The following is a 14,792-nucleotide window of genomic DNA, read 5'->3' as shown; positions in this document are numbered from 1 at the left end:
AGATTGAGTGAATTCTTTTTATAGCTCAAGATATTTCCACTGCCTGATTGCCAGAAAATCGTCTTTAAACATGCGTCATAGCTATGATCAATATAGATTCGCTTTTGGCTTTTCAACATCATTGAATATTTCTTTCACTAATCATACCAAGGATATTTCTTACATCCTTTTGGTTGATCAACAGGGAAAAGATTTGAATTTTATCCTTTTTTCGCAAATGATTTTACCCTTTTGGAAAGAATATTAGAAGTAATTTGAGGTGATTCTTTTGTGCAATAAAATATTGAAATCAACAACTGTTTTAAGCAAATTGACAAAGTTTTCGAGAATCATTTGTGAAATAATCACTCAATATAGATTTTGATGGGACCTTGGGCTGAAATTTTAGATTTTGGAGATCCCGACCAGTAAAATTGGATTTTGAAAATTCTAACTAGTGAAAACACTGGATTTTGTTTTTGATGGACCAACACGAAAGTAGGATTTTATTTTGACTGACCAGCTTGAAAGCATGATTTTGTTTGATCGACTAGCTCGAAAGCAGGATTTTGATTGACCGACCAGCTTGAAAGCAGGATTTTATTTGACGGACCAGCTCGAAAGCATGATTTTGATTGACCGACCAGCTTGAAAGCAGGATTTTATTTGACGGACCAGCTTGAAAGCAGGATTTGATTGACCGACCAGCTCGAAAGTAGGATTTTGTTTGACCGACCAACTCAAAAGCAGGATTTGATTATTCAACCAACTCAAAAGCAAGATTTGATTATTCGACCAGCTCGAAAGCAGAATTTTGTTTATTCGACCAGCTCGAAAGTAGGATTTTGATTGTTCGACCAACTCAAAAGCAGGATTTGATTATTCGACCAGCTTGAAAGTAGGATTTTTTTGTTCGACCAGCTCAAAAGCAGGATTTGATTGACTGACCAGCTCGAAAGTAGGATTTTGTTTGATCGATCAGCTCAAAAGTAGGATTTGATTGACCGACCAGCTCGAAAGCAAGATTTGATTGATCGACCAACTTGAAAGCAGAATTTTGTTGTTCGACCAGCTCGAAAGTAGGATTTTGATGTTCGACCAGCTCGAAAGCAGGATTTGTTTGTTTGACTAGCTCGAAAGCAAGATTTTGATTGTTCGACCAGCTCAAAAGCAGGATTTTGATGTTCGATTAGCTCGAAAGCACGATTTTGATTGTTCAACCAGCTCAAAAGCAGAATTTGTTTGTTTGACAAACTCAAAAGTAGGATTTTGATTGTTCGACCAGCTCGAAAGCAGGATTTTGATGTTCGACCAGCTCGAAAGCAGGATTTGATTGTTCGACCAGCTCGAAAGCAGGATTTGTTTGTTCGACCAGCTCGAAAGCAGGATTTGATTAATCGACCAGCTCGAAAGCAGGATTTTGTTGTTCGGCCAGCTCGAAAGCAAGATTTTGATGTTCGACCAGCTCGAAAGTAGGATTTTATTGTTCGACCAGCTCAAAAGCAGGATTTGTTTGACCGACCAGCTCGAAAGCAGGATTTGATTGACTGACCAGCTTGAAAGCAGGATTTGATTGACCGACCAGCTCGAAAGCAGGATTTGATTGACCGACCAGCTCGAAAGCAGGATTTGATTTACCGACCAGCTCAAAAGCAGGATTTGATTGACCGACCAACTTGAAAGTAAGATTTTGATTGTTCAACCAGCTCAAAATCAGGATTTGTTTGTTCGACCAGCTCGAAAGTAGGATTTTGATTGTTCGACCAGCTTGAAAGCAGGATTTTGATGTTTGACTAGCTCAAAAGTAGGATTGGATTGTTCGACCAGCTCGAAAGCAGGATTTGTTTGTTCGACCAGCTCGAAAGCAAGATTTGATTGTTCGACCAACTCAAAAGCAGGATTTGATTGTTTGACCAGCTTGAAAGCAGGATTTGTTTGTTCGACCACCTTCAAAGCAGGTTTTTTTTGTTCGACCAGCTCGAAAGCAGGATTTTAAAGGAAAATGATTGACATTGATAGAGTTGTGACCCGAAGGCTGGAATATGACAGTCATTGATGACGTTATAACCCGAAGGCTTGAAAATGATAGACATTGATGAAATTGTAACCTGAAGGCTTGAAAATGATAGACATTGATGAAATTGTAACTGAAAGCTTTGAAATTGAGAGACATTGATGAAATTGTATCCCTATGGCTTAAAAGTGATAGACATTGATGAAATTGTAACCTGAAGGCTTGAAATTGAGAGACATTGATGAAATTATAACCCGAAAGCTTGAAAATGATAAACATTGATGAAATTGTAATCTGAAGGCTTGAAATTGAGAGACATTGATGAAATTGTAACCTAAAGGCTTGAAAATGATAAACATTGATGAAATTGTAACCCAAAGGCTTGAAATTGAGAATTGGATGACCCAATGGTCGAAATTGGCATTAGAATTTTGAATTTTGATGAATGATCAGTGCAAAAATTGAACTTGGGGGGCCAACTAATCAATCAGCCAGACACTAGAATGAGCACTAGACATACCGGTACGAGCATCGAATTTTGAAAATATACCAGTACGAGCACTAGATTTTGAAGACATACTAGTACAAGCACTGGATTTTGGAAAATGCACCAGTACGAGCACTGGGTTTTGAAAAATGCACCAGTACGAGCACTAGATTTTGAAAATGCACTAGTATGAGCACTGGATTTTCCAACTGAGAGTTGGAAAGGAGACCGACATTCTTAAGATATTTGGAGATTAAAGCAAGAATGATTGTCGGGGTTTCAGGATTATCCCTTATCCTGAAGGAGAATAGAATTTTGAAGAGAGATAACCTGAGGTTTGAATTTGAAAAAGATTCTTGATTTATGATCTAGATGGACCAGCATAGCCAACTGTTTGTGGTCCGATTTTCATGATTAACCCCTTATCCTGAACAGGGATGAAAAGAATACCTTGAAGGCCGAGGTTTAGGTTTATCCCTTAACCTAAGCGAAAAATTCAGGTTTATCCCTTAATCTGAGCAGGAAAAAGAATAGATCGAAGGACGGGGTTCAGGTTTATCCCTTAACCTGAAAGGGAATGAAAGGAAATACCTCGAAGGCTGAGGTTCAAGTTTTGTCCCTTAACCTGAAAGGGAAATTCAGGTTTATCCCTTATCTTGAGCGAGAAGCTGGAAAGGAATACCTCGTTAGAAGGAGGCATCAGATTTATTCCTTAACCTGAAAGGGAAATTCAGGTTTATCCCTTAACCTGAGCGGGAAGAAGGAAACACCTCGAAGGACGAGGTTTAGGTTTATCCCTTAACCTGAAGGGGGTGGAAAGAATTTTGAAGAGAATAAACCTCAGACTTGAATTTAGAAAGGAAATGAAAGATTTATGATTTAGATGGACCAGCATAGTTAGCTGTATGCGGTCTGATTTTCAAGATTAACCCCTTATCCTAAACGGGGAAGAAAAGAATACCTCGAAGGCTGAGGTTCAGGTTTATCCCTTAACCTGAAGGGGGACGAATAAAAATTGACAAAAAATGATAAAAAGTTTATGAAGAATTTAATAAAATTGTTAAAAATTGACAAAGAATAAAATTGATAAGAATTGATAAAGAATCAATAAAAATGACAAAGAATAAAAATTGATAAAGAATTAATGAAATTTGATAATAAAAATTGAGAAAAATTGATAAAGAATCAATAAAATTGATAAAAATTGACAGGAAATAAAAATTGATAAAGATTGGCGAAAGTTTGGTGAAAATTGGTAAAATTGATAAAAAAATTGATGACGCTCGAAAGACGACGAAAAACTTTAGGATTATCCCTTATCCTGAAGGAAGAAGGACCTCGCGGGACGAGGTTCAGGTTTATCCCTTAACCTGAAAGGGAAGTACCTTGGAGAACGAGGTTCAGGTTTGTCCCTTAACCTGAAAGGGAACAAAGAAAATACCTCAAAGGTCGAGGTTTAGGTTTGTCCCTTAACCTGAAAGGGAACGAAGGAATTTGTGAAGAGATAACCTGAGACTTGAATTTAGAAGGGAAATAAAAGATTTATGATTTATGATTTAGATGGACCAACATAGTTAGTTGTATGTGGTTCGATTTTTAGGATTAACCCCTTATCTTGAGTGGGGATGAAAAGAATACCTCGAAGGCCGAGGTTCAGGTTTGTCCCTTAACCTGAAAGGGAAGAAGGAGATACCTCAAAGGCCGAGGTTCAGGTTTATCCCTTAACTTGAGTGGGAAATTCAGGTTTATCCCTTAACCTGAATGAGAAAAAGAATATCTTGAAGGACGAGGTTCAGGTTTATCCCTTAACTTGAAAGAAAATGAAAGGAAATACCTCGAAGGCCGAGGTTCAGGTTTTTTCCCTTAACCTGAAAGAAAAAAAGAATACCTCGAAGAATGAGGTTCAGGTTTATCCCTTAACCTGATAGGGAAAAAGAATACCTCGAAGGCCGAGGTTCAGGTTTATCCCTTAACCTGAAAGGAAAAAAGAATACCTCAAAGGACGAGGTTAAGGTTTAACCCTTAACCTGAAGGGGGAGAAAAGAATATACTTCGAAGGCCGAGGTTCACGTTTATCCCTTAACCTGAAAGAAAAAAAGAATACCTTAAAGGATGAGGTTCAGGTTTATCCGTTAACCTGAAAGGGGAAAAGAATACCTCGAAGGCTGAGGTTCAGGTTTATCCCTTAACCTGAAAGGGAATAAGAATAGAATAAAGATTGACATTGATGAAAACTTAATAAAGAAGGATAAAAATTGATAAGATTGACAAAAGATTAAATGAAAATTGATAAAAAATGAGAAAAGAAAAGAGTTTATTTGATCCTGCCTACAAACAGGTTTTCGGAAAAATGAATTTTCATAAAAAAATGCTCCAGTATAACTGGGAAGGAAGAATAATAATTGAAGAATGCTATTTGAGAAAAATAGGAGAACTTAAAAAATGGGATATTTAGAAAAAAGAAGATTTTTGGAAGAAATTTTGACAAAAGAAGGAATTAGGTTGACAAAAAAATGATATCCCATTACCAGGGATTGGGTCGTCACAAAATTTGCGACAATTGTGTTCTTCCTCCGTGGGGAAGAATAAATAACTAAAATATAAAGGAAAATGCTATTTTGAAAAGGATATCTCTTGATGAAAAGGGATTTTTATCGCAAAAAAGGCAAAGAATAGAATCAGAAGATATACTAAAAGATAGGAAGAAAGGAAAAGTTTGAAAAAAATAGATGGTAAGATTTAAAATTTTGAAAAATTACAGGCAGGATCAAAAAAGAATTTGAAGAAATCAGAAGAAGAAAAGAAAAATACACCTGGATTTTGAAAACAAAAAGGAAATTTTGAATAATATACCCAGGGTTTTTAGAAAAGTTAATATGTAGGAAAATACAAGAAGTAAATAAACATCACATAATCACAACTCTACAAACAAGGATGCACAAACAACACTCCCTAAAAGCTGACTCTAAAGGCAATATTTGAAATGGCTTGTAGGACCTTAATCCTAACTCTAAGATTTAGATCATCTGATTCCAATCAAGATACGCCGATATACTCAAGCCGAAGCTTGAAGTACGTGGCATAGAAATCTCTCCGGTTCTAAGGTAATGACTTCCTAACATCCTTGAGTACCTATCGATATACTTTGGACTATGACCCTTAAGTACGTGGTAGGGGGGCGTTAACCCAAATAAGTGGTTCAGTTGTTGGGCTCTCTCCCAAACAATGGTTCAGTGAGGCAGCCCAACAACGTGAAGATCGGGACAATATAGGTAGGGATGTTTTTGAAAACATGTTCAACATGAAAAAAAACCAGATGTTTCTAATGCAAATCCTAAAGAGAATAGAATTTTGAAAATCGTAAGAAGCATACACTTGCATACATTGTTTGTATTCAATCCTTAGAAATGATGAGAGTTGTATTTCAGACCTAACTCTAAGTGAGCTTGCAATAATCTCCTCAATATGGTCCTACCAAACCATACTTAAATCATATATGCATTATGTTAGCTAGGACAGAGTCTAGGCTCTTAAGGTTTGCATGGAAATGAAGCTGACATTTGAAGAATAAAGACTTAGATAATATCAAAGCAAAGCAAAGGCAAAAATTTGATCTAACGAAGACAGGTCCCATCATGGTTGCCAAAACTGTGATCATTGCAAAAAAAATTCTCTTGTTCCTTCTCTCCCTTCTCTTTCCCTTTCTAGCCTCTATTCCCTTTTTGAAGGGGAATAAAAGATAGAAAAGAAGAAAAGAGAATGAGAAAAGGAAAGAGAGAGAGGAACTCTTTTGCAAAGGTCTCACTTGACCTTAGTTTTGAAAATATTTTGAAATTACTCACCTCCGTTTCTGAAATATTTGCAAGACAAATGGAGAGATGGGATTCGCTCGTCGGTACGAGGTTCAACCATTCCTGGCGCCTTTACCAGGGCTAATTGAACCAAGGATCGAATTTTAAGCCTTTTGCTTTGCCTAAATATTGTCTAAGGATTAATTCTAAGTCTAGAATGCACAAAGAATCATGCTTGTGAAATGTAAATGCAGAGATGTATGCTTTTGAGAAGAATAAATTAGAAATTTTGGGATTTTTCAAGTGATTTTAAAATAAACTTGAGAATATGGTAAAGAAATAATTTTTGAAAGTTGAAGATTTTGAATCTAACTTAGAACTTGAAATAGATCTGGAAGGAGACTTGAACTTCTAAGTTTTGGAATAATCAAAGATAGATCTTGAATTTGAAGAAATGAAGAGAAGAGGAGATTTGAAACTGAGATAAAATGAAGTTTCAAAGTCAAAATGGACTTTGAATTTGATTTTGATTCTGAAGAATCGATTTTGAAAAGAAATTTTTGAATTCGGAACCTAAAACAGAAATTGAATTTGAATTTAGACTTAAGAAATAGATTTGAAAATGGTTTTGAAAATAGGAACTGAAATGAGAATCTTGAAATTCAGATGAGATTTGAAAATGGAATTGAATTGAATTTGAAATCCGAAATCCAAGATGGAATTGGATTTGAAAATCTAGAATCCAAGATGGAATTAGATTTGAAATATGAAATTCAAGATGGACTTGGATTTGAGATCTAAAATTTGAAAAATCTGGAATCCAAGATGGGATTGGATCTGGAATCCAAGATGGAATTGGATTTGAAAATCGGGAATTCAAGATAGAATTGGATTTGAAGTATGGAATCCAAGATGGAATTTGAAAATAGAGTTCAATTTCAGAAATCCAGATGGGATTTGAAGATGGATTTGGATTTAGGAAATCTTGATTTTGATTTTTGAATTTGATCTTGAATTCAGAGAAAAATTGATTTGAGAGCTAACCTCAAAACTTTGATTCTTGATTTCAAAGTGAAATTGAATTTTGAAGGTTAAAACTCAGAAGATTTCAGAAAAAACTTTGGAGATTTTAAAATTTTGGAGTGAAGAATAGGGAATAAACTTGATTTTTTTTTAAATAAGAAGATGAATCTGGAATTTCAAAGTTGGAATTGAACTTTGAACGTTGATCTGGAATATTGAATTGAATTTGAAATTGAATCCTGAAAATGAATTTGGAATTTCAAAATTGAATTGAACTTTGAAATTTGATTTGAATTAGAAATTAAATTTTGGATCTAGAAACGAATTTGAAATTTCAAAGTCGAATTGGACTTTTGAAAATGAAGTTTGAATTTTGAAATAAGATAGAGTTGAGAATAGAAAGATGAATTCGAATTTATGAATAAGGATATAAGATTGATTTGATAAATGAGAAAATATCTAAAATTTTATCTCAAAATCACTTAGATTTTTGAAGAAAACTTGAAATACTTTTGAAAAAAATGATGTAATTCTATCCTAAATGATGAAATGAATTAAAAAAAATTTGAAAATTGGATTTGAAAAGCATATTTCATTCTTTAGGAGAATTAAAATAAGATTGAAGATATAATACATTCCTGACTATGGTCATAAAATGTATTATAAAATAATATGTATTTAAATTCAAATAAAGAATAAAATACATTTTGGTGCCTTTATAGATTGTGAAATGAAATTAACTTTCAATATATCCTCACTATGGCCATTGATATATATTTTAAGTTAATTTACAAGTCAATCTCTGATAAAAGAAGAAAATTTTAGAATAATATGATGATTTTTGAAGGAGACCCAATGTGGATCCAATGTTATTCTATAAAAGATAAAAATCCTAAGCATTGTCCACATTTTGACTATGGCAATCAATGTGGGTCATTTGCTTAGGATTAATTACCTCTCATTAGAATGGTGCACGTGTCATTCGTGTTTCACCATTGTGGATTTTTGAAATAAAGGGAAAAATAAGATGAAACAGGTAATTCTAAAAAATATGCATACTCCTACATTCTAATCTAAGCTAGAAATGTAGAAATTCTCATTAGTATCTAGATATTACAAGTTTCTAAATTGAATTGAAATTCAAATTCCTAAATTAAGAAGGAAAATAGCCTTTTCTACCTAATTCCTGCAAAATTCAAGTTAGCACAAGATATGTATAGAAAGCAATTTACATAATGTCACATTAGACCTAAGACACAACTAATGACATACCCAGGCATATATCTTACACTAATGAAAATGCAATGTAAATGATAAAGTACATACTAGAATGATATTTTTAAACTAATGAAGGGTAAGTATTAGAACATATACGTAATACCCTAAGGTGATTAAAGAAAATGGATATTGAAATATGTAAAGGATGTCCTAAGCTACTTGGGAAATATGTGATATGGGCTAAGTATTGCATATTGGAGTTGCTGGAAGTGTAGACAGTGGAGGTGATATCATGGGTGCATGTGTATTGTGAAGTGTAAATATGGGAAAATGCAGATGAGATGCTAATGGAGGCACTCAGCAGGTGTTTATACAAGGTGATGGGTGTTGTGAAGATAGGTGTGGTGGCTACTGTTGCAGTAGAAGCAGATGAAGGAGATGGGTGTTGTGAAGACACGCACATGTGAGGGAAGGTGGAAGCCGTGTCAGGTTGTGATCATTGCAAAATTTTTCCTCTTCTTCCTTTTTAGGTAGAAAAGAGAAAATTTCTTGCAAGGTCTCACTTGACCTTTGGAAAAAAGATTTTGAAAATTTACTCGCCTCCGTTTTAAAATTTTGTGGGAAAATGGAGAGACGGGATTCGCTTGTCGGTACGAGGTTCAACCGTTCCTGGCGCCTTTACCAGAGGTAATAGAACCAAGAATCGAATTCATGCCTTTGCTTTGCCCAAATCTAAGTAATTACTCTAAGTCCTAAATGCACATTGAATCATGCCTGTGCTATGATTTTGAACTTGAAAACATGCATATTTTTAGAAATGCTTCAGAAAATTTGAGATTTTCCAAGTGATTTTGTGAATGAATTTTGAAAGGAAACAACCCGAAAGTTCAGAAATTAATTTAAAATTTATTGAAGAATATTGTAAATCGCAATAGTGATTTTCTGAAAGACATTATAAATCACATAATGATTTTCTGAAAGACGCGATAAATCACAATAGCGATTTATTGAAGGATGTCGCCAATCATATGACGATTTTGAAATTCAAGAATTTGAAATGAATTTAAAAGCATTGAAATCGAAGTCTGGAAATCGAATTCAAAGTCAAGTTTTTTGGAATTTGAGGTCGAAATTGAATTGAGAATCGAGATTGGGGTTTTGAGAGAAATAAGGAATAAAATTCAAAGTTGGAATGTAAAATTCAAAGATAGAAATTTAAAAATAAAATTGAAAATTGGAAATCGAAAATGGGTATTTGAAATAGGATTTAAAGTAAAAGGGAATTGAAAATGAAATTGAGAAATAAGATTGAATTTATAAAGTGGAATAAAACAATGACCTGGAATTTAGGAATGAAAAACATCTTTTGAAAATTATTTCAAAATTCACTTGGAAATTTGAAAATGGTTTTAAAGAGGTGGAAAATGCTGATGCAATTCTATCTTAAATGTTGAATGCATTAAAAGAAATTTGAAATCAGGTTTTAAAAAGCATATTTCATTCTTTAAGTGAATTGAAATAAGATTGAAGATATAATACATTTCTGACTATGGCCATAAAATGTATTATATAATAATCACATTTAAATTCATTTGAAAAATAAAATACATTTTGGTGCCTTTATAGAGTTTAAAATAAAATTAACTCTCAATATATCCTGACTATGGCCATTGATATATGTTTTGAATTAATTTTAAATTAAACTCTGATAAAGAAAGAAAATATTTAAAAAAACATGATGATTTTTTTAAAGAGATCCAGTGTGGACCCAATGTTATTCCATAAAAGATGAAAACTCTAAGTTTTGTTCACATTTTGACTATGGTCATAAATGCAAATCGTCAACTTAGGATTTAATCACCTTTTACTAGAATAGTGCTTGTGCCATTCGTGTTTCAACCATAGTGTTATTGAAAATGAAACATATTGATTATGAAAATGGAAAGTTAAACTACATGCTCATTCATTCTAAGCTAAGCATAAAGTAAACTTTTCATTAATTGATTTATTACAACCTTTGAATTGATACAACGATTGAAAAAAAATAACAAAAAATTGAAAATCCTGCAAAATGAGCAAACTTGTTAGAGATAAGTGTAGGCTTCTATGGATTTTTCTTCAGTTATTGAAAAATTGAAGAATACATCCAAAATTAGCCTTTTATGCCTCAGAGATAAAGAAAATTAAACAAAATAAACACATATGATGCATGATTTTGTGAAAGCATTTGAAAAGGCATTTTTGGATAGATGGGAGTCTTAAACAATTGAAATTTAACTTAAAATAAATTCATGGACTCACAACTCAGCAAGGAAGCATTCTTCTTTTACAGAATATCAAAATCATTCCCGAAACTAGAGTTATGATCAAAACATTAGAGCATTAATTTTAGAAACAAGAAATTGGATTTTAACAGACAGGTTTCAGTTAACTGGATGTTACACAGACTAAACAGACCCGATTTCTTCGAAATTTGAGGGAAAAGTTGCTTAACTCAATTAAGAAACTAACCCAATTTACAGAATTGAAAAATCAATTTTGGTTTGAAAATGGAGACTTTGGGAAGTCACTATTTTTAAACAGAAAATGAGCCTGTTATAGAATTTGAAGTTCTGTAACCAGTCTCGGTTTTTAACAAGTTTGAAATATTAAATGAGCATAAAAAGTTATGAAATTTTCTAGATATAAACTAGACACATAGAGGAAGAAAACCCTTTTTACAGATTTGGAAAATGATCTTCTGTTGGGGAGATATGACTCTTACAAAATAAACTAAAACCTGTGTCACTCAAATAAGGTAGACTGATAGGGTTCTGGTTTTTTATCTAAATGGGGCACGAAATGACCATAGAAATCACTAAAAATTTACAAGAATAACTAGACTTCATAAAAAAATACCTTTTTTTACGGATTTGAAATCCGATCTCTGGTTAGAGAGATATGGCCCTGACAAGTTGGTTCTAATTCGGGTAGCGATTTACAACAATTTGTTACTGAACAATGCCACAAATCGCTGCAGTGTTTTGCAAAAAAATACTACAAATCGCTATAGTGAGGTCCAACAACACTATAAATCATTGTGGGTCTCATTGGAGTCCCGAAAACACTACAAATCGTAGTTAAAAGACCGGATAACACTACAAATCATTGTAGGATGACCGAACAACACTACAAATCACTGTGGGGCTCATTGGAGACCCAGAAACAGTACAAATCGTAGTTAAAAGACCAGACAATACTACAAATCGTTGTAGGATGACTGAACAATACTACGAATCGCTGTGGGGCTTGTTGGAGACCCAAAAACAGTAAAAATCATAGTTAAATAACCGAACAACACTATAAATCATTATGGGGGTCGTTGGAGACCCAAAAACACTATAAACCGTAGTTAAAAGACCGGACAACACTACAAATCGTTGTGGGGGCTGTTGGAGACTCGGAAAGACTACAAATCGTAGTAGGGACTCATAGGAGACCCAAAAAATTGTAACAACGATTTTGCTGAAGAATGTTGCCAATCATATAGCGATTTATTGAAGGTGGGCAACAACAGTTATGACATAGGGGCCAAAATCAGAATATATACAAAATCAGGATACAAGGCTCTGGTATTTAATCAAAATAAAATAGTAATTCACCATAGAAATTTTTGAAAATTTACAAAGGTAAACTAGACATATAAACAAAGAGAACTCGTTTTACAGAATTGAAAAATGATCTTCCGTTAAGGAGATAAAATTCTGACAAAATGGATCAAAATCTGAGCCATTAAAATGATACAGGGTGATAGAGTTGTGGTTTTTGACCCGAAACAGGTATGTAAACACCATAGAAATCACTAAAATTTGGTATGGACAAATTAGGTTCAATTTAAAAAGCACCCTTATTTACGGATCAAAAAGATCATCTCTGGTTAGGGAGAAATCACTCCCGCAAATTGGTCCTGATTCTGCTAAAATCCTGATGGTGCAAAATAACAGGTTCTGAATCTTGATTTTTAAAGTGGGCAAACAAACTCAGAATGATCTGATTTTTGGTGGAGAGCATGAAGACATATGCATGAAGTTTCAGTAAAAAATTCAGATCAAAATGAGCTCTGATTACATACAAATTGATAGATCTAAAATGCACCAGAATTGAGAGTATAATCTAGAAAGCAACTGAATATGATGAAAGCAAACTGCACATGCGTAGATGTTCAAACATGAGATCTAATGCCTTAAAACATGAATGAATGTACGAATGATGAAAAATTAAGACAAAAAATGCATTAAAAGAAAACCAAAATGGCTGAGGCACAAATCTAACTTATTGTAGCCCATTTGAAAGAAGGATTTGATCTAAAAAGATCAAATCACTTCAATTCTTTTGGCTCAATCAAAATATGTTAAACATAGATTAAAACACAGCAAATAGGAAAATGAAAACTCTGATTCTAATCCATTAATGATGCTATGACAAGAAATTTTAAGGGAATAGAAGAGGAATACTCACCTTGGCTGAAGGGGTCTGAGAGGGTTGGAAGCTTCTCCAAATTTCGTAAACTCCAAGTAAGAAGGAGAGAGAGAGACTGCTGACCACCCATCGCCCTCTCTTCTTCCTTCCTTCCTCTTCTTATTCTTCTCTCTCCTTTTCCTGCTTCTTTTCCTCCTTTCCTCCTCCTTTTCTTGCTTCTTTTATGCTCATTTTCTTCCTTCTTTTCCTCCGTTTCCTCCTTTTTTTCTTCCTCTGTTTCCTCCTCCTTTTCTTCCCCTTTTTCTGGAGGGTTTAGGGCTGAGGCAGCAATGGGCTCGTATAGGGTTGACGCTTTTTCTTTAAAAATGAATTTTAATAGGTTTAAAAATCTATAATAAAATATGAATAAAAAAGGAGGAATTTGAAAATAACAGATTTTAATTGGATCCGAGATCCAATTTGATTTTCGACTCCAAATTGAGTTAAAACCGGATCCAGATTGAATTTTAAGAAATTTTGCAAAAGTATTGAATCAAGAATTGTTTTTGAATTGGGGATAAAAAATGAATTTGGAAACTCGATCTGCTTTGATATTTCAAAATCCAAATTGAACTATGAACCGGATCCATGGTATTTTTAAAAGATTTTTGCAAAATGATGGATTTGAATTTCAAATTTAAGAATTTAAAATTAGAACAAAAATTAAATTTTGAAAAGGATCTGGATCCAAGGTTTTGAATAAAAACTAGATTTGGATCTGGATCTCGATTACAGATCAAAATAAGGGAGATTAGTTCGAATTGGGTTCGAACCTTGGGAATGAATTTATAAAAATGAAAAGTCCAGGCTTATGATGGAGTTCGGATTTGGATATTGGATCAAACCTGGAAACAGATCTTAGATATTAGATCAAAACTTAAGAAATGAAGTTGGATCTCAGATATCAGATGAGCTCGAGATCACAAATTGATTCAAATATACTCCTGAATGAATCGGGAATTCAAAAGAGGTTTGGCATCTATGAAAGGGGGGATCCAAAATGGATTTGAAAAATTTGGGGTGTTTACAGATGCCCCTCTTTGCTACTAAGCCGGTGGAAAGCCGAGCTTAGTGGCAAAGAAAACACTCCAAATTTTGAAAATGCCCAGTTAGAGAACCTGAACTGGGTATGAAAGAATTATTTTGAAAACCTTATTCTTAGGATTAGCACCTTAGCCTGAATGGCTTTAGGGAGATGAAATCCTTAAAAATGATATAACTGAATAATAGAGAATGAGGAAATTATGATGGGACTTTGGGTGAAGATCCCGTAATGGTAAAAATAGGAATTTTGATCATATCTCATGAGTGAGACGATCAGCTTTTGGAATGACTCAGGTTTAACCCTTAACCTGGATGGGACGAAGATATATCAAGATGAATTTCAGGTTCTACCCTTACCTGAATGGGAAAGGAATACATAAGGATTCTGACGGGATATTTTTGAAAAATGCCTTGTGAGATGAAGCTCAAGTACAATTCTTTCCGGATGGATATTATGAAGATTTAGATTTTAGAAATCCCGACCAGTTGTATAAACTAGATTTTTAAAATCCCGACCAGAGAAAACACTGGACTTTGAAATCCCGACCAGTTATAAGAAACTAGATTTTGAAATCCCGACCAGTGAAAACACTGGATTTTGAAAATCCTGACCAGTTATGAGAAACTAGATTTCAAAATCCCTATCATGATGGGACTGAAAGAAATACCTTGTCTAAATGAGATAAGTCTGTTGATTCTTTTATGGATGTAGACAATGCTAGGTTGCATAAAAAATAGA

The sequence above is a fragment of the Nuphar pumila genome, chromosome 1 (assembly GCF_984573655.1).
Source record: "Nuphar pumila chromosome 1, dmNupPumi1.hap1.1, whole genome shotgun sequence".
In the NCBI taxonomy this organism is placed as follows: Eukaryota; Viridiplantae; Streptophyta; class Magnoliopsida; order Nymphaeales; family Nymphaeaceae; genus Nuphar; species Nuphar pumila.
The sequence above is the reverse complement of the archived record's forward strand: the minus strand, read 5'-3'. Positions refer to the sequence as shown.